Genomic DNA, 27859 nt, shown 5'->3' with positions numbered 1-27859 from the left:
TGATGCCCATTTTGTGATATAACAGCTTAATTAGAAAGCTTCACAAAATCCCTTTGCATTTCTGTTCAAAATATTCCCTAAAAACTTTACTACATAGGGTTCATAGGTTTGCTTTAAAGCCACTTAGACCATGGATCTGGGCCTCCATGGGGACCGGATTCATAGTAGAGCCACAGTGACCAGACTCACCTTGGTAGGACTAGCTCTTACCCTCAGAGAAAAACATTTCAGACATTTAGAAGAGACTCAATCATAGTCTGGTCATCAAACCAAGGAGAACTCAGAGAGAGTTGAAATTTCATGGTGAATACATCCTTTTATTTTGACCAACACCCATTGGTTTACAACAACCTCAGGCTAAATTCTTGAGGTCTGCCAACACTGGGAATAAGGGCAGGCTTTCTTTGTTAAGGGCCATTATTACCTATGTCTTGGAGGAACGTCTACAGCCTCTGGGTGGGCACTGAGCTCTCTCAGGGATCCTTATAGCAGGCTCTTTATTTGGTCAGACATAGAAGGAGAACGGGGTGGAGCTTTTCTGGTCCATTGAGAGTATCCCACAATGACTTTCATTTTCAGCAATCTAGGGTTAGGGGGAGTGGTCCTAGAAGGAGAGCTTTAATGTGTGTGTGTGTGTGTGTGTGTGTGTGTGTGTGTGTGTCAGAAGGGGGTGCGGGTGCAGAACAGAAAGACAAATTAACGTATGGTGTGGTTTCTCTTATTCCTCCTGTTAGATGACAAGAAAGCAAGTAGGAGGCTGGTGAGTGGGCGTGCGCAGACCTCAGGGGGGAAATCCAAATCAGTAAGAGAACTTTCGTGGGAGGATCCTAGCCCAGGACTAAGTGCATCAAAGGGATGGCAAGAGCACTTCTGGAAGTGGTCTGTATTTTGGAAAATAATTCAATGTGACTGACACAAAATTATTCTAAGTCAGTCTGGGAGAAAGACCACTATCAGATTAGATTGTTTCACTCCTCTCCAATTTTCCATCAGAATAGTATTGAAGACATAGAAAATGAAGAAAATTTATACCGACTCTTGGAGAAATGTCAACTAAACACAACTAAGAATATTTGGTTGTTGTTTCCAGCAAATACACCACTCAAAAAGAAAAAGAGAAGGTGTTTCGTTCTTTTCTATCATCTAACTTAGGCCAAGAGGCCCAGGGTAGGTATAAGGTGAGAAACACATTAGCCATTCTTTTCAGAGCTGGCCAAAATTCTGTCTCCATCACAAACCCTCCACCTACCTGGTACTACAACAGTATGCAAAGAAGGGCCATGGGCAGGCAGGGTGGGGATGAGAGCTGGGTGAAGACACATGGAAACCAGGTTTGAAACAGAATCTTTGGGTTTGGGGATGAGTGACTATAAGAGAAAGAGAACATAGACTGTTCTGTTACAGAAGTCAGAAGAAAATGTCAGTTTTCCTTTTAGAGTTCTGATAGGAACACGAGACTGCATGGTCCCTGGGAAACAGCAGGGGCATTCCTTAAGAGATGCAGAGATTAAAGAACAAGAAGACACTTGAAGACACTAAGGAAACTTGCAGTTGGCATTAAAAGAAGCAGATGAGTTAGAACTATGTATTCAAAAGTACAATTTTCATAGGAAGGATATCTCCTGCACTTGATAAAACCAGAAGCAGCATTCATTCCATGAAACATCAGATCATTGTTACAAAGGACAGAGTTGAGACTGTCTCTAAGAAGGCAGAGAAGTGGACAATGAGAATAAAATGATTTAAAAAAGAACATGGTATACTATAGAGAGCAGAAAACGAAATCCTAACCTAAGGGCCATAGCTTTTTTGAGGAAGAAATTAAACGAAGAGGGTGAGCAGCAGCAATTAAAACCACAATGGGAAAACCTTTGTGGTGAAAGAAGACATCAGATAGACAGAAATGGCTTTTAGTGTCCCAGCAAAATGACTGAAGAGGTCCCATGTAGGAACATCCACATCTAAGTAGATTGACAATTTTTTGAAGCTTAAACATTAAAAATGTACCTGCAAGCAGTTAGGAGAAACAAAGAGGTCACACTAGCTGTGGTCTTCTCCGATATCCTGGATGATGGAAGATAATGAAGCCACTTAACACGTAAAGAACCTGGTGGCTATTTCAAAATTTCATTTCCATTTAAATTGTCTTTCAGAATAAAAGTCATGCCACAGAATCCAGATAAATTAGAAACAATTGGAGTTGTCCATTGGTCTTAGAAACCAAGTGCCTGTTACTGGTTCCAAGAACTTTAAAAAAATGTTATTTTTGATTCTTTGTTGTTTGCTTGCTGCTTTTTTTTAAATTTTAAATTTTAAGATTTAATACAACATTTTAAAGTTACAAATAAGGAAGGGAAAAGACATTGATCAATGTCGTACTTAGGCAATTAGCTAAATAATGTGACTTGGGAATAGCTTATTTGGGAATGGCTAACCCAAATTACAGTTTTATTTCTTTGTGCAATATTTATCTTAAAAGTTGGATTTGTCTATCTATCTATCTATCTGTCTATCTATCTATCTATCTATCTATCACCAATCTATCATTTATTTGCATGTTGAGGGGTGGTAATCATTCCACTGGCATATGTGTGCCCATGTTGATATGACTGGACAGAGGTGTGAAAAGATGGCTTCCAGAGGCTACTGACTGGGGGATGGTAGGGGGAGGGGCGGATGGAATGCTTCATTTACATGTCAGTGAGCATTTCAGTTGTTATGGTGATCAGTTCTATTTGTGCAATTTTAAAAATCAACTAAAATAAATCTAGAAGCAAATAAAATCCATCTTACTCCAGTGATTTGCCATCTGAAAACCATCAATGGCTCTTAACCACAATTATATCAGAGCATTCATAACATGTCAGGCAAGATCCTTTGCATCTGGATTCTAGCTGCCTCCTTTAACAGCTCAGACCTGCCACTGCAGGCACACTGCTGACCCCTCCCTGCCCGATCCTCTCCATGCCTTTGCTCACTCCACACCATCTACTTGGCATAATAAACTGTCCTCTCCTCTCACTTAAGCATCACTTAAACCTCACCTTTTCCTTAAACCTATGTTAACATACTGGCCTGATTTCTGTCTCCTCGGAAAACTTACAGAATTTTTTATCCAGACTATCTTGTGTCATCTGTCTTATTTAGACAACTATGTCCAGATTATATTTTATATAATTTTTATACTCAAGCACCAGCTTCCCCAAGTACATTATAAGTTCATGAAGATAGGACAGTGTCTTTACAATATCACACCCATACAATACATCACAGAAAATGGAAATCAGTAGATAGGTTGGTTGATAGTTATTTAATGATTTGCTAGAAAGATAGACCAGATAGCAGTGTCTTATCAAGCAAGAGTTTCTTCCTGCAGGGCTTTCTTAGGACAGTACACATGTGTTATTGGGTGGAATTGACAACAACCAGTTACTCTTTCTTTTATTTTAAATAGGCACATTTATGAACATTTAAAAAAAAAGGAATCAACTCTGAGGTCATTGGCCTTTGTCATCTTATTCCTCCAAAAGTCTTTAATTCGGTTCCATGGAGTCTGCCCTTTGCCTGGTGTTCTCCATCCAACCCTGAGGGTGCAGCGTCCTGCAGGCATGATCTCTGCTGTCAGCTCTTAGGGCCCATCACGGAAGTGACATGGAGCAAGTAATGACATGAGTGGTGAAAGAATGCCACAGAAGGAGCACCTTGTTGCATAATGTGCAGAATTGAGCAAGTTTATCCCCAATTTTAGAAACTGTCTCCTATTTGACTACACCATAAAACCACACACACAAAATGGTGTGCACTCTGTATATGATGCCATGGAGTGAAATGTACTTCTGCTAAAACTGCAGCTTCTTCCAAGGTCTCCCGTCCTGCATTTGAGAGGAAAACGGTGCCATCTCCTTGCAACTTGCTGGAGATTTGGAGTTTGGAAAAAGCTGTCGGAGCTCATGCTGGCCCACCTTATGTCACCTTGAACTTGTCAACCACCTTCCACCAGGCACTGTGAGGGATTCAGAAAGATGGCATCCCAGTGAACACCTGCACTGCTGGCCCTCGGATGATCATGGCCAGTGGTGACAAAAGCCAAAGCCCAGAGTCATGTCAAAAGAGCGCTCTACACCTAGAAGGCAGTTTCAGGATGTGAGCAGAGATTCAGAAGGTCCTAGTTATTCTATTAAACACAGATCTGAGCTTCAAATCTTTTTGTGTAAAGGCCAGGCCAATGTCCCTTTGGTTCTTTCATGCTTTGGATCTTAAATGGAGTCTAAAATGTGAGTCAGGGTGGGGTTGAGGGTCTTTGAGAGAAGCTCTAGTGACTCCTGGAAGAAGTCGGCGTGGCAGTTGTGGAGGTCATGGAGGCCGCACACCAGACACCGTTTCACTAGAGTTTTTGTAGTTCCTGGATCTCCCCTTGTTTTCTTAAAAACAGATACTAGAAATATGGAACTTCATGTAGGGCCTGCCAGTTATGCATCATGTTCAGTTTAGAAACTCTGTATCCGTGTCTGACTTGAGTGTTCTCCAAGTTACACCGGAGGGCATTATAAACTCACATAAAAGGTTGGTTAAAAGCCATTGACATCTGAGATCTATGTATGAGATGTTTACACTGGGGACTTTTTGGCATTTGTATTATTTGGAACTGCTCAATGCTATTCCAACCTTCTTCTGAATTTTTCATTTTGCTTTAAAAACATAAAGCAAAGCATATAATAAAATTATTAGAATTATCATCCAAATATCAACTTTTCATTAGTTTTGAAAAACCTAGTTTTCTAAGAAAAATGGTGCTTCCTCTACCACTGTATTTTTTTAACAGAGATGAGCTGAGGTCAGCTTGAAACTTTCCTAAGGAACGGCCATGATGTATTTCCAAGCTGATGAGAAGGCAACACCTGTTCATGCAACCTCCCGAAACGGTGCCTCTTACCACGCAGTCGATTTCTCTGGAGTGTCTTGCCTGGGCATTCTTAAATTATGATGATTCAGTCCCCGTGTCAAGGAACTTGCTGGGGGAAGAGACCCACGCAGGCTGCACGGTGAAGGTAAGCTGGAGCTTGAAGGACAAGTGTCAGGATGTTCTGCTCCTGGGGCATGCTGCAGGGGACCCCTGAGTGAAGATGGTGGCATTCCTCCCACAAAGCTTGAAGAAACTTTGGGGAGCTTTCTGCTACTCCCTGCATCTCCCAACTGCCACCTCCCTGAGCACATCTCTGCCATCACTCACTGCCCACCAGGCCGGGCAGAACCCCACCACTTTGCAGGTGGGGCCGGCTGCTGCCAGTGGCAGAGACGGATGACATATTTATTAGCTTGTCAAAACCTCCCCTGTTTATGGAAGTCTCACCCGGCTAAACAAAACAGTCAGCTTCCCATTGGCTCGCCGAGAGGCCCCTGTTGAGAGCTTCAGCAAAGTGCTTGATGAGGCATAAAATGATGATTAATTAATTTACTGCTCAGTTGATCATCACACGGTGCGGCTGATGGTTCTCCCAGCGGTCAGCCCTCGCTCTGTGCTGCGCAGCCGAGCCTGTCTTTGGTGTGACCTGAGCTCTGAGACTCCCGAGCAGGGAAGGAGAGGGAGGCAGGAGCCGAGGCTCTGGAGGCCCCAGGAGGCAGACGCAGGCACAGCGACAGGGACGAAGAAGCCTCTGCAGCCGGTCATTAATCAAGACACACTTGCCCTGGGAATCTAGCTGGCATCCAGGAGGAGGCAGTTTCTGCACTGGCCGGGGTGCTCTGAGCCATACCCCATGGGCCCACTTCTGTCCTCAGGACTGGGGTAGTCTGTCCTTGCCCTGCCCCCTATCCTTCCTACCCCCAATTCCTTTATGAGATGAAGACAGGCTCCTTCAGGACACGAGGATGGCCCTGAGCACTGCTGTCAGGGTGCTTGCTGTCCCAACTGTGAGCGAGGAGACAGGGTCTGGCCCTGCTCAGAGTGGCCGACGTGAGGGACAGCCAGGGACAAGGCCCTGCTTCCACATCTGAGCCTTGAAGTTCAGAGAAGAAAGGCCCACAGAAAGGGGATTTTTGTTTTTAATTTTAACCCCACGTGGCACCTAAGTAATTCTATTTGCTGGGTATTAAGAGCTCGGGAAGTGTAATTTAATTGAAAGTTAAAGTAATATTTCCAGCGAGAGGTCTTAGCTCATTTATACACTTTTAACTGGCTGTAAAGAATAGATATACAAAATGAAATCCACTTATAGAGCAAAACGGCAAAGTAAAAGCGCAGGTTTCTGAGAGACGGTGAGTGAATCTCTGGTCTGGAAGCACCCGGTCATTGTAAGCAGGTTATATGACATGAGAGACATGGCACCAAGTCACACAGCCACCTCTGGAGGCAGGCAGCTCTTGGCCAAGGGAGGTGTGTAAACTCAGGCCCCTGGACAGCAGGCAGGACCATGGGGCTGCTGAGGATGCCGCATAGCACTTTCTTTTAGAGAAAAGGAGCCCTGTGCCCTCCTTTACGTCCGAGATACCAAATGTTAAGGGGCTGTGACTCCCTTGAGATAGGGGATGGCACCCATGTGGCTAACCTTATCACACCCCTCAGAGAGAGCTCGCCCCTTTTATGGCTCTGCTCCCCAATACCAGGTGAAGGCCTTGCATGCCCAAGACCTGCATGTCTGCTAATGAGCTTCAGACTCTAAGGGACCCTGAAGGACAGCCCTTTCTCTGCACCCCCTGCCCCACACCATGTAGCATGGGCATTCTCTCAAGTGTCCTCACATGACGGACAATGCAGGCGAGGTTTGCTGTGTTCTTTGCCACGTGGAGATTCACAGTACACATCCGAATGTGAAAAGCACTAGAAAGCTCATCAGTTAGGAAGCCACTTTACTCTGGCTCATGTCAACATCCTCAAACTTACAGCAGAATACACTCCCGTTGATGCAACTCCTCTGGGAGTGGGGCGCACCTGTTCTGGGGGGCACACTACAGAAGATGCCGGCCCTCTAGTGTAGAGTAGTGTTCATCACTAAGCACATGTTGGGTGAGTGCCATGTGGAAGGATCACAGCATCAGGCATCATCCTTGTGCAGAGGGAGCAGCCTGGTGCTCTGAGGCCCGCGGCTGTGGGTCCCTGTTGGCTGCTGTCTGGAGTTGGGCAGGACGGGCTGGGAAGGCAGAATGGGAGGAACCCTGGTGGGCTCAGAGGTCAGGCTGGTGTTGCTGTTAGGTTAGGGGCAATGGGCGTCATGGAGGCCATAGGAAGAGGCACAGAACTAACAGGAGCACAGGGCAGGTGGATGGTCTGTGTCATAGGTACATGCAACGGGCTGGGCTAGCCCTGAGGACACTGAGGACAGAGACACCAACTTGACCAGGGGAGCCCGGGAACAGTGGCAAAGGACTGGTCCTGGAGCCATCCAGGTGTTGGGCAACCAGGAAAGGGGAGCCCAGGTAGAGGGAAAGGAGTGGTCCTGGTAGAGGCCTCACAGGCCTGAACAGCATCTCTAACATACCTGCTCCTACGCTGTAGGCATGGCCCCCAGGACCACCCTGACTCTCTGGAGTCCGACAGCTGATATGCAGACGCCCTCCCTGGCCTCCCTGATGCCATGATTCACTGCCTGGAATGGGATGTGCTGGGAGGTCATGAAGGTGGTTGACTGAAACACAGTGTGTGAAGTCTCGGCAATGCCAGGCACCTGCAGGTACCATGGGCTGGGAGAAGCTAAGGCTCAGGTTCCTGTGCAAAATCAGAGACAACACTGACTGTGCAGGGCACTCTGATGGAGGATATGTGGCACTGGGAGTTGTGCTGGGCTCCTGCCATCTGTGGGGGACGTCAGAGGTCATGGCCCGGAGGAGGCAGAGGCCGCTTTGGTGGGTCTTCTCTGAGAAACTCTCAAAGTGGGCCGGCTGCTCTGTGTCTTCTTTTGGGGCAGAAATACAAGTGCTGGGGCTGGTTATTTACCCCCAATTTACTGCCTCTCTTTGTTCTTTTCACACCCCTGCCTGCATTTTTATAGAGCGTTTCTCCCATTGCAAAGGGTCACGTTGGTGTCACTGGCATTGTAAAGCACCGCCTCGATGAGATCATGACAGTGCGAGGCACAACAGAGTATTTTGAATTTTTGAACATTTATTTTTATCTTTTTAAAAATTAAAAACTATACTTTGCCAGACCTAACCATGGGCCAATTTAAAATCAGAACTTAATTGTTGGAGAATGGCTAAACGTGGCCAAAGGTTTCCGAAGGCCAATTATGACATCATCGGGGAGGCAGTCTGTGCTAATGGGGCCGCCTTCGCTCCCATTACAATAAATTTGCCTGGGTTCCACACACGGTGCGATAACCCCATCTGGCTTGCACCGTTTCCTACAATTTTTTTTTCCTACTGACTGTTAGCCATGTGTCCAGGATATTCGAGCTAATGAGTGCCCTGCTCCCTCCTGTGCACAAATAATTCAGCTCTACAGTCAGGACCTGATCAGAACTTGCAAGTCAGAGAGGTCATTTTAAAAACTGAAACTCTTTCTCTTGGTTTTCATTGGAATTTAAAAATTCTTTTGTAATTTAACATCACAGGGGAAAAGTTAAATTAACAATAAAGGCACAATTGCCAAAGAATGCAATTTGTCCATGCAAGATCACCGCGCACACAGCACTGGGATCCCGAGAAAACTAGCCAACAGATGTACTTTTTCCTTTGGCCCAAGCGCCGGTCTCCCTCCCTGTTACCTGCTGCCTTGTGTCCAGGCTTTGCCCCATCACCTGTCCTGGTGAGTCGAAAAACATCAGAGTTGCATTTTTCTCTAAAATACTCAGAGGCTATAGTAGAAAGGATAAAGGAAGCAAATCACAATTATAAAATTGTCAAAGGTGAAATAGGAAACTTCTGAAAGGTGAAGGTAAATCTGCAGGTACATTAGATGAGTTAGCATCATGATCATACTCTGTTAATTCTGAGCTTGGGACATGGTTCAGTCGGTTCAGTCCATAGAAGTAGCACTTTTCGACTTACAGAGAAGACAGTGGCCCGATTCCAGGTGCATAGGACCAGTGATCATCAGATGTTTCTGATTGTAATAAGATAAAATGTTTGGTCTGACTTTTCATGAACTTTAATAGGCTCCCTTAACAAATGAAATTTAAAGTGTTTTTCCCTTCTAACGAACGTGAAGAACTTGCTCTAAACCATGATAGAGTAATAAAAACAACCTTTATGTACTTCTTGGACAAATTAAAGATAGATTGTTCTCAGGTGCAAGTGATCACATGCACTCCTTCTCCACATCGAGGAGCTCTACCTTCAAATGAATATATTTAAGGATTATGCTGTCCAGAGAGACATCTAATAAATTCTTCATTATTTAATAGAAAGATAAAAAATAATTCAATGTCCTTTTTCCCCCAGTTGATTTACAAGTGTTAGAGTGGCAATTTCTCTAAAAAACAGATATCTTACTTAAAAATACAATCATACATTGAAGTGATAATATCTCATTTTAAAACCACAATTGAGGTATGCACACCAGAGACCAGGGACAGAACAGAAGCTAAACAAACTGATGGTGATTTCACATTCCTGGCTTTGTTCAGTCCTCCGGCCATGTGTGACTCTCAGGTCACACAGTATACATGGTCTTATTCATAGGAACAGAAACCGAGCCTGAGAGGTCCAGGCAATGTCACCCTGGGTCCTGGGCCGGAAGGTACCCGAGCTCATCATGCTGAGTCCGTAGAACAGAGAGACTACAGAGGAAGGGCGTGGGGTAGACACAGGCTGCCCTACAGGTTCCATAAGGGATCCAAGAGCAGTGGCCAGCGCCAAGTAGTGGATCGGAGTCTTAACTGGATGTTGCATTAACTGGCTCCTTTATTTTTCATCTGGATTCTAAGTGGCTTTGCTTCTGCTAAGACCATCTCTGTGATGGCGATGGCAATGGAGCGAGGAGAGGGGAGGACGTTTGTATGCAGGACCGCGCCCGCCACTAATAAAGATGCAAGGCCTCACGTTAGACAAAGATTTACTCGTATTGATGCAGATTTACTGCTCCAGAAAAAAAAAGAAGCCTTATTGTATGATCAAAGCTAATAAAAATAGAAAACAAATGACACCATAGACTGAATAGAACCAATGCACTAGGTAATGAACACTTATTGACCAGTAACCTGCAACTAATGTAGCTATAGATTTTTACTTTGTCTATTCGTGGCTTTAAGAAGCAATCAGTTGGGTCTCCCCGGACTGGAGGATGAAGTGATAGTTAAGAAAGCTGTGTTTTATTTAGTGCGAAACAAAGCAGTCAATTTAAATTTGAGGTGGATGGAAAAACCATCTCTGTAGTTTATGTTAGCTAGAATCACTTGAGCGAGGATGTTTCTAGATGGTTCTGTCGTGGGATATGAATTGTTTATTATGTAAGACCACAGTGTACCCATTTACAAAATGTGATGGGAGAATTAGTCAGTGTCCAAATCCCTGGATGGAAATCTAAAACCAATATCCTGTGTGTGGAATGATTTTTAAATAAAGTCTACTGGATTGAGTCTCTTGTACCTACACGTCATAGTTTATTTGAATTCTTTGTGCGCAGAGATACAGGCGAATGAGTGGGTTGCATTAATGTACATACAACTTGAAAAGCACACCATTTGATATTAAATGACTGAATCCATTGGGAATAATCGTAGTCTACGTGGTGCCTGAGGGGCATCGCTCAACTCCTCCAATACCAGTGAAGGAGAGTTTTCCATCCTCCATTGGCATGAGAGTGACACACAAATCCACTGGGCAGCCCATTTAGACATAAGTCAAGGTCCCTTTCAGAAACGCCTGCCTCCATATTGGACACCCTTAGGTTGTCCCAGGGCTGTCACAATCCTCTTGGGTCATCTCTTGGCCAAGTCACCTTCTGCTCATTTCTTCATTGGCTCTGCAGCCTGGCCACCAGGACCGGGTTCCAGCACTGTGCTGGGTTGGGACAATCTCATTTCATCCTTGCACAATCCTCAGTGAATCCTAGTTCATAGCTCATTCCCCAGAGGAAATTCAACCCTAGAGAAGAAAAACTTTGGCCCAGAACCCCACAGTGCGTGAGTGGCCTGCATTCTTCCAGCCAGACCTCTGCATCTACAGGGTTCATGTTCTTAAACACCCACAGATCCCAGCTCTGAGCAGGCAGATGCCCAACACATGGAAACACAGACCAACATCCTCCCTGGGTCACACCCTATGTGATTCTCCACAGGCATTCAGAGGCCATCACTTCCTCCAGTGTCGGCTTCCCCTAGAACACCGCATTCACTGGTTTGAGGAGGGGAACGGAGAGGAAAGGGTTTCTGTGTTGTTTCCGCCCTTGCTCTTGTTTGGGTTGCTCCACAGCTAAATCAGGATCATATCCACCTTCTGTCACAGAAGGTGAAACCAAGGCTCAGGCAGTTTATGCATCTCTGATAGGATAACTAGGTGCATTTTAATTCAAGGATGCTTCTGTGGAAATACAGAACACAAACAATTTTAAATGACTTTCCAAAAACCAGTTGTAGCCCACAGTTGGAGCCGATGGACCATGTTTGCTCCCTGGAAAGGAATCAGATCCTACACGGTCAGTCGAGGCTCTCTGTCCCTCGTTACTGACAGCTGGGTGCAGCTTGCAAGATGCAGAGAGGAATTCCTCCTTGAGATGGTGGGGAAGTAGCCCACAGCATGGGACAACCTGGCTGTCCCTGCCATTTTGTTCCTGGGCAGGCCCACGTCTGACTTGTGCAGCTTTGCCAATCCCAAGGTTCACACAGAACGATTACCCACAGTCGGGGAACTGCTCATCCTTCTGGAGGCACGATGTGTCACCTGCAGTCAAGGTTTGTTGAAAGTCAAGCGGTGGTGGCATCCTCAGGTTCTGGTTCAAATGTTCACTGTGAGATACGCAGCAGCACAGTCGGGAACTCCCGGGAAGGGGAGTCTGGGAGAAAAAGGTCATTACAAACCTGGCTGCAAAGAAGTTAAACAGGACGTGCCACCCGGGGATCTGGAGCTTACCTCTCTTCCCGACTGAGAAGAGACAACAGTGACAACCTGGGGACAGGAATCAATACACTGCGAGGGAAGGAGCAATCAGGCTGTGGAAAGAGGAAAAGCTCTAGCATATTGGAACTAAAAATAAAATCACACTTGGAAAGGAATCAGAGTCCTTGGTTTGGAAGCTAACTCCTGCCATGTGCTGGTGTCTCTACGATCCGAGCAGTGAGCAATGCAGGAACTCTGCATTTATATTTTCAGGAAAACATAAAACAGCAAACTTTAAGTGTGTTACAAGCTAACTAGTGGGCTTTTTTAATGGACCAATTCCCCTCTTGAGCTTTCACAGTTTTTAAGACTTCAACACAGAAAAGAATGGATGAATGTCAACACAGTTAAGGTCATGTATGTCCGTCCAATGGTCTAAGTTCGGGACAGACCTGCCAGGGTTTGACTCTGACTTCAGTTTTCTCAAGCTGTCCCTATGGTGACTTAGTTCCTCCATTTCTTTTCATGGTTGCTGGAGCTGGATGTACCCATCACTTTGAATTTGATGGCACAACACAGGGAGCCAGAAGTTGGGCAGGGTGGAAACATTTACACTATGGAAATAGGCAAGCGCTACAAGTCACAGCTTTGTTTCCTGGATGGCTGACTGTTAAATACTCAGCACACTCCTTTCCCTCAGTGTCAGTTTGCTTCTCTGTGAAAGGGGTTCATGACAGCACTGGCTCTGTGCTGTGGTGGGTGGGGATTGTATGACAGATATCACACATGTAAAGGGTGCAGCACATGATACAGGCCTCATAACCAAATGCCTCCCTCTCCCAGGCATCTTGTTCTCTGAATCCCAAGGCTGAACCTGCAACAGTGTCTAACGCATGGAGCCTGGTTGGCAAATTCCCAATTATGTCTCTGAGGACACTCTTCCCACCAGGCTGTGATATTTGCTTGCTTACGGCCAATGCCAAGCAGGACCTCAGCAGGGAAGTGTGTTCTGACTATCACAAGGGGAGGACTTTGTGGTGTGGATGGATGTGCCAGGCTTCGCTCCTCTGAAGCAGTAGCTTGATAAAAGCATCCGCTTACCAGCTGAGTCCAAGCAGGGGCCTCATGGAGGAACTTCCTGACTTCCCCCATTAGCAGCTCTCCCACTGGCTGGCTCTCCATCACCAGATTTGTACCTGTGTGTGCCTAGGCTGCACTCAGACTGCCCTCCTGCATCACAGGTTGTATTGCACATTCTATGAGAATCAGTTGTGGCTGTGCCTACCTCCAGATAGACCAGTTATCCCTGTTAGTAAATTATACAGTTCAGTTAAATGTCAAGTAAGTGAATACTCAATATCAATGTCTGTATAATACAAAATGTTAAATAAGTGCGAATAGCATTACTTTTTCTATGAAACTAAAGTTGGTTGCTTTTAAAGATGTTAAAAAGACATCATTCAAGCATTCTGCCATATAACACTATAAAATTAAAAAAAAATCTACTTGGTCATGACACTCAGATTGCTTTGCAAATATCTTAACAAATCACTAGACTTGACAAAGACAAACAAACTGGAAATCATAGCTCCTGGTCCCCTCTAATGAGAAAACTCTTCTCCAAAGAAAAGTCACCCAAATCAAGACCAGTGACTGGATGAATATTTATATTTTAAATGTTTAAGGCATGTTTATATTCTTTGCAAATGACTTTTTTTAAATTAAAGAACTAAGTGCTCATCTCAGCTGGGTTGAATGAGAGGTCCTGTGTGTTTAGGATGCCTGTAGGGGACCTTGTTGGCGTGGCTTCGTCATGAGGCATAACCCCTCACTCCTATGCATAGCACCTCCTAGGCAATAGCTATGCCTGTCTTGACCTATTACATCATAGTCACTTTCCTATTAATTAAATGTACATGCTTCACAACGAAAGGTTAGAAGACATCAAGAGCTTCCTGGTAGCATAATTGACAAGAGTTTGTGCAGAAAACCCATGTATACACAGAACAGGCAAGTCACTGTTCTGAGACAACATGGGATGACAGATGCAAAGAACAAATGTTAAAGGTAGCTATTTTCCAATATTGTTTGAAAGTACATATCTAATTAGAGATGAATCTGTTAAAATTCACCAGTAAAATAAGCTAATGAAAGAAAAAAAGAAACTAGGTCAGTGTGAGATCCGTGTAAGTTGGGTCTCTAATGGGACAATCATTAAAAATAATTTCAATTATTCACGTTTGAATGACTTTTATATAAAGCTTTTTAAATAACGTGAAATCTCCTGCACAAAGTCTAAATGAAAGAATGGTCGATTTAATCTCTGACATATTATTTCAGCTTGTACATCATGAAAGAGAGCCCAGCAGAATGTTAAATTTCACATAAAATACTCTGGTTTATTTCAGAGCTACGGTGTCATTTATGATTACATTGTATGAGAAGATAATTACAAGCAGAACTGCTTTTCCTAGCTTGCAAAAGGTAATCTAAATACCAAACCTAATGCATTTGGGGACATAAATAAGCTCAGTTCTTCCCAACTGGATGGATCTGGCATGTGGACTTGAGGCTGTGCTCTTCAAGTAGCCTTCCCTCAGGAGCCTGGGAACCCACAGGCTTCCCTCCTGCCTACTGGTCATCTTAGACTCAGAGTGACATCAAATTCTAGCTCTGTAAGGGGTATGGACAGATTGTATATTGAATCATAGGAAGAATTAAGTGCTCTATGGTACAGAATTAAAAAGAGGGACTGGAAATGTGTGTCTTTTGCTGTGATCACCAGTGGTATTCTACCCAAGGAAAGGAGGGAAGGGACCTCCAAATAGACAAGTAGAAATGTTTAAAGGAATAAAGGGTTAAATTAAAGGATAAAACACCCCAAAAATGAACATTAGAATTCTAAATATATAGATTAGTAAACATTATAATCAAAATGTTTAAAATTTGGGCTTGAGAGGAATTTTAAATGTCTGGGTCTATATCGGAAGGAAACAGAATCAGATGTCTACACCCCCATGTTTTCTGCAGCAATATTCACAATAGTCAAGACATGGAAGCAGCCTAAGTGTTCATCCTGGATGAATGGACAAAGAAGACGTGGTTCATATATTGTATATGCCATAAAATGTTATTCAGCTACTAAAAAGAAGGAAACCCTGCCACTTGTGAGAAGATGGGTGAATCTTGATGGCATTATACTAAGTGAGATAAGTAAGATAGAGAAAGAAAATATTGCTTGATCTCACTTATGTGTGGAATGTATAAAAGCTGAACTAACAGAAGCAGAGTAGATTGGTGGTTACCACGGGCTGGAGGGGAGAGGGGAATGGGTGCAGGTGGTCAAAGGATACAAACTTCCAGTTATACGCTGAATGAGTTCTGGTTACATAATGTACTGCATGATGCCTGCAGATAACAATACTATACTATATACTTGAAAGTCACTTAGGGAGTAGATTTTAAAAGTTCTCATCCCCCTCCCCCCCGAAATACATATAATTATGTGAGGTGAAGGATATGTTAACTAACATTGTTATGGTTATTATTTCACAATAATACATATATCAAATCATCACATTATACACCTTAAACTTACACAATGGTATATGTCAATTATCCTATGTAATAAAGAGGTAAATGCAAATTGACCATCACTCCAACACATAAGATGGCCATCTCCATGTGGACACAAGATGGCTGCCACAACATGGCCAGCAGGGGAGGGCAGTTGTAGGCAATCAGGCCAGCAGGGGAGGGCAGTTGGGAGGGACCAGGCCTGCAGGGAAGGGAAGTTGTGGGTGACCAGGCCTGCAGGGGAGGGCAGTTGGGGAGAACCAGGCCCGCAGGGGAGGGCAGTTGGAGGGGACCGTGCCAGCAGAGGAGGGCAATTGGGGGCGACCAGGCCTACAGGGGAGTACAGTTTGGGGGGACCCAGGCTTGCAGGGGAGGGCAGTTGGGGGGGACCAGGCTGGCAAGGGAGGGCAATTAGGGGTGATTGGGCCAGCAGGGGAGGGCAGTTGGGGGCGACCAGGCTGGCAGGGGAGGGCAGTTAGGGGCAACCGGACTGGCAGGGGAGCAGTTAGGTGTCGATCAGGCTGGCAGGGGAGTGGTTAGGGGGTGATCAGGCTGGCAGGCAAAAGAGGTTAGGGGCAACCAAGCTGGCAGGCAGGCGAGTGGTTGGGAGCCAGCAGTCCTGGATTGTAAGAGGGATGTCCGACTGCCCGTTTCGGGCCTAAACGGGCAGTCGGACATCCTTCTAGGGGTCCCATATTGGAAAGGGTGCAGGCTGGGCTGAGGGACACACCCTCCCATGCACGAATTTCATGCACCGGGCCTCTAGTCCTATATAATAAAAGCGTAGTATGCAAATTGTCCCCTTGACTGGGAGTTGTCTGGGAGTTCAACCAGGGGGCAAGGCCGGCCAGGGGAAGGGAAGGAGTACCTGGCCGGCAGCTGGCAGCTGCTAGGGACCCTACCAGTGCATGAATTTTGTGCACTAGGCCTCTAGTATCTTAATAAAGCTGGGAAAAGTTTGGACTTGGGGCATTCTTCACTTCTAAAGAAGTAGTGTTTTTTTGTGCTCACAGGGAAGGTAGTTTACCTGCAATCCCAGGTAAACTGATGAACCTCCAATGGGCCCCTGAGTTCTGCTGACTTACACTGAAAAAACTGCTCATCTCCCACATTGGGTGAAATGCCTGGGTACAAACATCTGCTCGGGGTGTTAATGGGGTCCTGTGTGTAAATGAAGCTGTGGTCGGTGCCACAGACTGTGGTCCCTGAAAATGATAGGGCAGCACACCTTCTGCTTACCAAGTTAATGTGGTCATCTCTTCATACATGAGAAAAATGGGCAATGTTTGTATCATTTCAAAATATGACAATGCATCTATGAGATAAGAGTATTTTTAAATTCATTTCAGAACTTATTCTGATGGTTACAAAGAAAACCAAATTGAGTGTTACATTGTCTTAGTCAATACATTTCAAAGGGTGCCTACTCTTTATTAAGAGGGACAAGTGTGAGAAACAGAGACTGCCTCCGGAAGGTCAGTGCTCACAGGAAGGGAGGTAGGCTCTCCATCCAGCAAAGCCTTGCACACTCATGGTTAACCAATCACTCATCACAGACATATGCCTGGTTGTTGACTGGCATATCCCTCAGGAGCAATTTTATTGTTGTTGCTGTGTATTTAAATAACTTACATTCTTAATCTGTCTTTAAGCTATTCTATTAGCTGTTCTGTTTCATTTTAAACCATCTACATATTCAGTTAAAGCATTGCCATACTTCTAAGTCAAAGAGTAGAATGCTCTCACAAATGATCCCTCTGAGTTTCTCCAATTGTTATGATCTTGGTCAGCCCATGGTAATGAAAGGGATGTCATTATCATTTTTACCTTACAGACAGCAGAGAGGCTAAACTACCAGCTAATTATTTGGTTATAAGAAAGTGATATTGGGGGAACCAGAAACCATTTGAGCTCAGAAGTACCCAGCTCTTGCTTCCCCATCTCTGTAGGTCCTTATGTCCTGAGTCTGGTCTGGTTTGGGTTCTCAGAGCTCCTCCAGCATGTTCATATGGTCAGCCACCCATGTGCCAGGCATTACTCAGAGCATTGGATTCAGTGGTGAGCTGGGCTTGCATGGCCTCCATCCCCGTGGATGTGGAGTTAGGAGGAGACATAGGCATCGATTTCACACAGACATATATTAAATGGTAGCTATGGCCCATGTGTCCATGGAGAGGCACTGCTCCTTGCAACCCTAGAGTAGAAGGAGTGACCAAGTCAGGGAGGCCAGGCGAGAGCTAAGCAGCTCCTTGTTCAGAGAGAAGAAAGAGCCATCAGAACAAAGCAGCAAGGTGTGCAAAGCCCCTGGGGAGAGGGGCCAGGCGAGCACAGGGAGCACCTGGAGAGTCAGGCAGGCTCAGAGCAGGCAGGGATCTCCTGACCTTGGTGAGGGATTTATATTTTTCTTTAGAACTTTGGGAAACCACAGAGAGCATGTAAGGAAAGGGCTGGGCTGGTGGAGTTGATGTGTGTTTCCAAAAGACATCTCAATGCCTTGTGGAGAATGGATTGTGAGCAGCAGCAGAATGGGTGGGTCAGACCAGTGAACAGACTAGGGGGTGACAGGGGAGGCTGTGATGGAGAGACATGGAGGAGGACACGCAACAAGGCTTGGTGAGGGAAGCAATGTGGAGATGATGGGAGCAAAGAGGTTAGAAGAGGCTAGGCCTGTGATCAAGCCATGAGAAATCTCCACTATATTGCTAGAAAAGGACAGATTAGCAAAGGGACTGGCAGAAAAGCTAAAGCAGATTCTACAAAGCAGTGGTGTCCTCAGGGCCAAGGGAAGAGAGGGCATTTCCAGTCAGCCAGTGGAACCAAGCACTCCTAAGAGATCCAGGAAGGTGATGAAAGTAGTTTTGTGGAAGTCACTGCAGACTTCAGCAATGGCTGTTTTGGGGAGTGATGGAACTAGACCCAGAGTGGAGTGGTTGAGGGGTAAGTGTGAGGTTTGAAGGTGGAGACAAAAGTCTAGATGATTCTTGAGAGATTAGCCTGTGAATGTTAAGCCAGAAGGAGGAAGACAGAATCTGGTGACGGACTCTAATTAATTAATTAGCTAATTAATAAATTCATTAATTTTTGTGACTTGAAGAAGAGGATGATCATGTTCTAAGTTACCAGAGTGGAAACAGCCAAAAGAGAGAAAAAGGGACAGGTCTTAGGGCAGAGGCTCTGGGAGGCCAGAGATCACAGCAGGTGGAATGGTTAGCCTGGGGCAGAAGGAGGGCTCCTCTCTATCAAGGTGGACAAGGCACAGGTGTTACTCTGAGCTACATCCTAGCCTTCTGCTCTTCCCTCCCCACAGACTCCTGGTAATCTCACCTGCCTTGGAGGCTTTATTAGCATATGCATGCTGAGAATTTTCATACCTATGTCTCTGGTCCCAACCCATATCTCTAGCTCTTCCTTGAACTGGACATACAGGTCTCTAAGTGTCTGCTAGAGGTTGGTGCCCAACTGCTTTGCATTACTCCAACTCACTGTGTCATACCAAATCCATCATCCTCTCCATAGAATCTCTTATTTTCCTGGTGTTCTCAGTATCATAAATGGTGTGTCCAAGACTCACTTGGAAAGTTGCAATGACATCTTAAGTGGTTTTCTCAACTCTGGTGTTACTTGTGGCTCTGCAGTTCCTAATTCTCAGTGGTCATCACTTCCCCAGAGGCTCCCAGACACCCTAGTCCAGGTGCATTTCTCTTATCTGACCACAGGTGACTCTGTTGACAAAGCATTGACTATTGCACATAAAATTGTTAAAGAAGTTAGAAAACGTTAAGATGTTTTCACCTTACTTTGTCTCTTATATTCTTCAGAATGTATCAGATCAGTGGAAAATAAGATTACAGTCTTAATCATGGTGAGAAATATTTATTTTGAATTTCTGCTATCTACCATCCAGCCTGGCTTTTAGGTCAGGTTTCCCCCAACACACTCTGAGACAAAGACATGCACACAGGATGTTAGGGAGTGACTGCCAGGTATGGGTAGCAGGCAGGAGAGGAAGAAGCTGTGCAAGGATGCCATTCAGACAAAGTCCCTCCTTAGCTGGACCCCACACGGGCTCTGGAGTGGAATCCTGTCTCCAAATTTCTCCTGACTCAGGCACGGGAGTTTGTGTCCCTCCTCTGCCTCAGACAGCCTCTGGCATAGGGCTGCCCTGGAGGCTGGAGGATACATTCCTGGCCACCTTAGCCTTTGCCTTTTAGGCAAAGAGGCTTCAATAGCCTAGAAATGGCCTCCAAAGAGAATTTCAGGTGCGGGCAGTTAAAGTCAAGACCAGAGAGGCTGGGATGTACCTGGCACATGCTAATCTCGCAAGAAGCTTTTGGAAGAAATGAATGAATGAGTGGATAGCCTTTGAGCATGAGAAAGATTATATTCAGCACAAGCTCAGCAAGCACCCTGCGGCTTTACATTCTAAGCACTCATTTCACTGGGGACTAAGGTACCACCACGGGAAAACCATTAATTTATGTGGTTGATAAGTCTTAGTTGATAAATGGACATTTCCAATGCTATAGAAAATGCTTTTGTGATTTTGCTAAGAAGATGATAAATGTTTCTTTAAAACTTTTCAAAATGAGCTTGACTATATCATACTCATAAATAAACATAATTTGTGTTTCTTTGACCATAAAAATGCATATGGAAAAACACACAACGGTGTCAAAAAATTGGTCAATATATTGCAGTGATATTTTTGGTACATCTCTCCTCAGTATACTAGTAAATTGGAAACGTTATCACAATATTTTCCTGAAAGCAAATTAGTTTTGGCTCACACCAATTGTTTTCATAGTGGAAGGAAGATCATGGCAGGAAAGAATGGGGCCAATTCCATGTGAACAATTTATTCCCCCAAATGAAGTGTATACTTTCACTGTAAAATACAGCGACAGGGATCTGGGTCATATGTCCGGAAATGAAATCCGGGGAGAAGACAGGGACATATAGAAAGTCCAGGAACAGCCACTATGACTGCCTGCTCCCAGTGACCCTTCGTGTCCCTGTGACTGGCTACTTTCAATGCCTTTTGTTTTAATCTTTGAAGAAATGAAAATCCATTCCAGTATTTTAAAATAAAAATAATTGCTTTAATATCTCATAACTGCCTTCAATCCTATAATTTTCTGCCATTTAGCTTTGTCTAAAAAATATATATTATGTTCATCTCTTAGAAATGATTTTCTTGGTGTTCTCAGAAGTTATATTAATAAAAAATATAAAGATGAGGTGGGTCATATTTCTAAAAGAAAAATTCAATATTTACATTTTAACTCTTCAAAATGGTTATGTCATTAGCTGTTATAAATCCTCTTATGAGAAAAAGTGTAGTGTAAATAAATATAAGCACCAATGGGTAAATAAACACTTTGAGTCATTCATTTTTGTTTGCTTGTTTTCGTTTTTAAACATTTTTACTTGATAAAACTTAAAATGGCATCATATAAACTAATTTTGTAATTGTATTAAATTTATTGAGGTGACGTTGTTAATAAAATTATATAGGTTTTGAGTGTACATTCTATAATACATCAACTGTATCTTGCATTGTATGCCCATCACCCAAAGTCAGATTTCCTCTGTCACCATATATTTGACCCCATTTGCCCTTTACTACCCCCCAACTTCCCTTTCCTCTGATAACCACCATACTGTTGTCTATGTCTATGAGTTTGCTTGTCTTGTTTGCTCATTTGTTGCTTTCAGTTTTATATCCCATATATAAGTGAAATCACGTTATTTTACATTTTCCATGTGACTTATTTCACTTAGCATAACATTCCCAAGATCCATGTATCACAAATGGCAGTATTTAATCTTTTTTATGGCTGAGTAATATTCCATTGTACTTATGTACAATATTTTCTTTTTTTATATATATATTTTATTGATTTTTTACAGAGAGAAAGAAAGAGGGATAGAAAGTTAGAAACATCGATGAGAGAGAAACATCGATCAGCCGCCTCCTGCACACCCACTACTGGGGATGTGCCCGCAACCAAGGTACATGCCCTTGACCGGAATCGAACCTGGGCCCCTTCAGTCCGCAGGCCGACGCTCTATCCACTGAGCCACACCAGTTAGGGCTGTACAATATTTTCTTTAGCCAATCCTCTATCGAAGGACACTTTGGTTGTTCCCATGTCTTGGTCATTGTGAATAATGCTGCAATAAACATAGGGGTACAAATATCTTTACAAATAAATGTTTTAAAAATTTTTGGGTAGATACCCAGAAGGGAGTTGCTGGGTCATATGGTAACTCTATTCTTAATTTTTAAGGAACCTCCATACCATTTTCCATAGTCACTGTACCAATTACATTCCCACCAGCTGTGTGCAAGGGTTCCTTTTTCTCCTCTCTGTGGAAAGGGAATAATTATTGAACCTACTCCACAGGGTTGTTCTGAGGGTCAGAAGGATCTCAGTTTGGCCAGTGCTAAGACCAGAACCAGGCACATAGAGAGTTCCATGTGGGTTTTCAGTAAATCCATTGCAGCTGCATGTTGGCTGAACTGAGAATCTGGACACCGCGCAAGTAGAGTCAGGTGGGGAAGCAAACATTGTGTGTGCTCTCACATGGTCTCCACGGTTCGGCCAGAGTCCAGGGTGTCTCGGAGGCCCAGTTCTTTATTCAGAAGAGTAGAGATGAACCCACGGACTCTGTGAAGATCAGAGGTAAGGTACATAAAGAACTTCCCACTTGGCCGGTGCTTAGGAACAGTAGCCACTGATCTTGAAGTGTCTTTGATTTCATTATCACTTGCCTTTGGTAGGTATGAGAAAACACACACAAATAATCATGTAAAAAAGTCCTGATAGAAACATTTCTGCCCTAGCTGGGTTGGCTCAGTGGATAGAGTGTCGGCCTGCAGACCAAAGGGTCCCTGGTTCAATTCTGGTCAAGGGCACGTACCTCGGTTGCAGGCTCCTCCCCGCCTGGACCCTGACAGGAGCTTCTGCAAGAGTCAACCAATCGATGTGTTTCTCTCACATTGATATTTCTCTCTGTCTTTCCCTCTCTTCCACTCTCTCTAAAAATCAATGGAAAAATATCCTTGGGTGAGGAATTAAAAAAAGAAAAAGAAAAAAAATTCTAGGATTCTTTGAATAAGTCTGAAATAGTCCACACACACACACACACACACACACACACACACACACACACACAAAATGAAGATGCAAACACATAAAGCTGGCATGCGGAGATGGAAAGGACGGTTTTGACTCCCTGTTGTACAAAGTGCCTGCTTCATACACACGTCTCCTGTGGTGTGCACGGCCGGGGAGGAGTGGGAGTGGCACCCTGCCTCCTGTCAGCTCAGAGAAAGCAGTGAGGAGTTCATGACGGGAAGTTGTCAAACTGCAGACCTGTCAAGTGAAATACAGAGGCGACGTGGCCTTTGTTATCTGGGGAAAGCCAAGGGTGGGAAGTCATAACGAGATAGATTCCAACACAAGAGTTAAAAATGTATCTGTCCTTTCAACAATCTGAGCTCCCCACAAGAGGGGTGCTGTGACCTCGGGAATGGTGGAGGTGGTCCCACCACATTAGGCTGAGCCCGAAGCAGGGGAGAGGTTCTCTTGGTGCTTCCTTTCTGTCTATTGCTGGGAAGAGCTCCGTGAGCACGGCTTAGCATATATTGACAATGCACACTATTACTTTGGTTTTGACATGACTCTCAGTTTTCTGCCCTTCCAGGCTTCATGACTATGAGTTGGGATCATGAGGTGGCCATTTAATAATTGCCTGCTTCATGGCACAGATTAATGACCTGCTTCACAAAAAAACACACAACAGCTTATTCTTTGTCATAGTTTATGTTCAAGAACTCATCACTTAAGATTAATCTAAACCATAAAGTTTCTTTTTTTTAATGAAGACTGAAAAACGCATGCAAATTTACACTTGCTCAGATATCATGATAATACAGTTGTGATGATTAAAGTATTACTGAAGTATGTAAAGTGTGTATAAGCATGTCCATCCCTTGCTTTGACAATAAAATAAGATGCTGGCTTCACAGAAACAATATTTTTGAGCTGAAGAGAACCAGTTTGAATTTTAATGGTCATTCTTATGTAGAGCAAAATGAAATGATGGCTGGGGCCCTGACCTGCTGGGTAGCCTTGGGCAGCTCCTTGCTTCTCAATCTTCCCATTGGGGCCCTGCCCATACAGGGCGCCATGAGGATTCCACATGACAACACCTGGTACATTCTATCAGTGCCCTGGAGCTCAGCCCCTCCTTTCCTTCCCAACTCTGCCTCCATTGCCTCAGTTCAATTTGGTTGGAGAACTCACATCAATTTGGAAATCTTTTATCTGCTTGTCTCTATATTTTTTAAATAAATCAATCAACAGCAGGTGTGAATTATACCTAAATGGCTATTATTCATTCACTTCACTAATGTGGACTTGGGACAAGAGATTCTTGGGAACTGCAGGTTGTCCCCTGCACTGAAGGGGAGGTAATGTGGAGCAGTTGTCTAGCTACCATCCTCCATGTGTGAATATGCAGAGATGGCCAGACCACAGACAGAGAGGGAGGAGGAGCATGGAAGGGGGGTGAGCTCAAAAGAACCCATGTCTTTGCAGGGCAGGATGAGAGCTCAGAGCCTCTGAGTTTCCACTTCTTGCTCCTAGTCTGTAGTTACATTCCATAAAGTGACCATGATGCTCTGGATCTCTGCAATAAATTACACATTTTAGCATAATTTAACTCCATTTAGTTTCTGTGTTTAGCAATAAAAATTATCTTAGTTAACTATTTTTTTAATTGAGGCAAATTTAGATTATCTTTATGTGGATGATTCAAATACTTGATATTTATTTAAATTTGTTTTATCAAATTAGAAATGTTTTCCAGTCTATTCTAAAGAAAGAAGCATAAAAAATAACTGAAGACACCTCATAGTATCACAAAAGTAAGATGGGAATTCTCTGTCTTAGAGGAAAAAAATCTAATTCTGAAAACTTTTCAGGGGTGTCTTGAAATATTCTGTTAGAAGCATCAATGTGCTGGTACCATAGAGGGAAACTCTATATTTTCCATATTTAAAACTCAGACTGGAAGGAAATTGAGAGAACATCGTATCTGCCTCTGGGCAAGACTGTCCTGAATCCTGAAATGCAGCATTTGACAGGCGTCATTAGCATCAGGTCCTGTAACCCACTCCTACGCCTGCAAGTCAGAGTTTCCATATTTAGGAAGATGTAGATCTTGTCTAGGTTCCCAGTAACATACTCTTACCTAATATCATGGCAGTACTAACCACCAGAAGGTCACGTGGCATACTTTTAAATCACAATAAGTTAGAATTGATGATTGTCTTTTAAGGAATATTGGGTGAGTCCTCAGATAACGATGGGTGCTCTGGGACAGGTGACTTCAGGCTGTTTGGGATGCAGAGGTGGAGCCCTGCTTCTGAAAGCAGGGACAACCAGGAGTGTGTCTGTTTCTCAGTAGAGGCAGAGGCCAGGTGTCTTGGAGACTGCACACCTGTCTCACAGGCAGGCAGATGTGATCTGATGGCCACATCTCAGCATGGGGCCCAGTTCCTATAAAGTATTTGGGAATTAGTTTCTTCCTTTTCCATCCTCTGCCATCCTAAGGGGGTGTTAGTTGTTTTGTGGACTTGAGTCATATCTTGAGCATTCCAGTGCATTCAGGGACAATGCATGAGACAAGGTGTATTGTATGGAGAGTGAGGAATCAAACTCTTCATGTTCAGAACAAGTTCTCTCAGAAAGAAGGCATATTTTCTTGGACTCCACAGTTTGTGTCTTGAGCTTCTGGGGGCTTAGTAATGTGACAGATATGATCAGTTTGGGATGTGAGGGAGGGGAAGAAAGAGAAAGAAAACTTTGGCAAAACTAGTCTAATAGGAGAGTCTGTGTGTGAAGCTGCCATATGCCTACATGTCAATCCTGGGGACAGAGTCTCTAAAATAATAATGGAGGAGGAATCAGTAAATAGAATTATCGTGCTGTTTAATTATAGGCTTGTAATACAGCTACAGGAAGATGAATATCTATGAAGATAATAGGTTAGACAACATAAATGGAAGAAAAAGAGCACAAACTTATCTTTTAGAAGATAAAGTTCTAAGTAGCCAAACAAAAGCAATTTCTAAAGCACTGTCACCAATATTAAGATAAGGAGCAGAGCTTCTCCTTGTATATCAGTTTGAGACAAGCTACCCACCCCACCCCAAGTATGTACAAGCCCAAACCTACCACTCCCAGCAGTTGCTGTAACGACAGACAAGCAGATGTAACTGGGATGAACAGTGCATTGGCCAAGCTCCATCCTTTAATTCTACGTGGGATTGTGTGCTTCATTCAGGCTGGCTATGAAGACACTTTTTGTTTTGTTTAATGTATGAAACAAAGAGGTATAGATATGTTTGCACAAGGAGTGGGTGGTCTCAACTTCACTGAGGTAGAAATTGAACATGGGTTCCAAGGAGATGAGCTTATTCCAAGGCAAAGGCTTTCCAAACAACTTACATTAGGGGAGAGTACAGTTACCTAACCATGCAGCAGAAGGAGCTGTGTTTTTGGAGAGGAGAGCAGACCCACAAGTAGGGAAGGGTCAGCCAGGGATGGGGGAAAGGACAACAGAGCAGGGGGTCAGGATTGGGCAGGAACAGTGTGGTGGTCAGAAGGTGAATGTGGGTATCACAGAGCTGGTAGTTGTAAGCCTGTTTTCTCTGTGGAGGTGAACTCCGAAGGCATGGCCTCAGTTGGATAAATTCCAAAAGAGCTTTGGTACTCATAGTGGCAGATTCAAGATGACCATGGATCCTTTGCCCACCACCTGCTGAGAGGTGGTGTCTAATTCCTTCCCTGGACTATGGGCTGGTTTAGTGGTGCTTTGACCAATAGAATATGCAGACATCATCAAGCCTGGGTCTTGAGAAACTGGAAGCTCCCCCCTTGCTTGGAATACCTTCTGAGGAAGCCTTGGGCCACCATGGAAGAAGCCAGAATAGCCTGAGACTGTCTTGCCAGAGAGGCTGTGTGTAAAATCTCGGTTGACAGGCTCAGCCAAGCACAGACTTTCATCTGTGCCCATCAGATACCATGTGTGTGAGGGAAGCTATCTTGGGCCCTTTAGACCAACTGGTCTACCAGGTGAACATCACTTGGTCACCCAGCTGGGTCCTGCCCCATTCCTGCCCCCCCCCACACACCCACTGTGTTGTTCTTCCCCCTCCTTGGCTAACCCTTCCCTGCTTTGGGAGTTACCAGGGCTCTCATAGCAAAGCACCTCCACCTGAGTGGCTTAAATAATAGACATTTATTCTCTCCCTAATCTACAGGCCAGAAGTCCTAAATTAAGGTATCAGCAGGGCTGCCCATCCTCTGAGAGTGCCAAGAACAAACCCTTTCCAGGTCCCTTTCCCAACTCTGGTGACCTCAGATGTCCCTTGGCTTGTAGATGGCTATCATCTTCCCACTTTGCTTGTCTGTCACTGTGTCCAAATGTCCTCTTTATACAGGGACACAAGTCATATTGTATTGAGGCTCACCCTAATGACCTCATCTCATAGACAGCTGCACAGACTCTATTCCAAATGAGGTCACATTTACAGGTACTGGGGGTTAGGACTACAACATTAAATTTGGGGGGGGGGGGACACAATTCAACCCATAACACCCACAGAATTCTGAGAACTGTGAGGAAGGGAATGGGGGAAGGTGTGATCTGGGGAAGGAGGATTGTATTTGTGAGACCTGCAACCTAAAAAAGGGGAGACTGGGGAAGATAGAGGTCACCATTCCCCTTATATCAAAAAGTACTTCATGTTATGAAACAACAGAATGTTCTTAATGTTTTGGAAATGGGCTTTTATGGAGAGTTGTATCGATCCATTCAGGAACAAGATGTTCCTGATATGACATGCTTGCAGCAAAGAGAGGCCGAAGCTTCTGTTTGGGTGAAAGTTCAAGGTCACAGGGTAGATAGGCTGCTGTCAGGAGAGTTTACAGCACAGAAAGGGTCACAGTCCACATGCCATCAGCTCAAATCTCACCAGAGGCCACCATCCATATCTCAGTCATTGATTAGTGTCACAAAGGTCAGAGATGAGATTTAATTGGTGAAAATAATAGATCCTTAGACTGACAATGTTAGAGATGACATCTCCAGATAAAATTAGTTGTGTTCAAGATTATGTAGATTGGTTAAAATATTTGAAGGAGGCTCTCCACCTTGTATACACAGGACTCATGGGTCTAGAAAATTCTGCCTAAATATTGGGAAGGCAGCTGATCTTGACTCCAAAATCACCCCCTGC

Source organism: Cnephaeus nilssonii, assembly GCF_951640355.1.
Source record: "Cnephaeus nilssonii genome assembly, chromosome: 2".
Classification (NCBI taxonomy): domain Eukaryota; kingdom Metazoa; phylum Chordata; class Mammalia; order Chiroptera; family Vespertilionidae; genus Cnephaeus; species Cnephaeus nilssonii.
The sequence above is the reverse complement of the archived record's forward strand: the minus strand, read 5'-3'. Positions refer to the sequence as shown.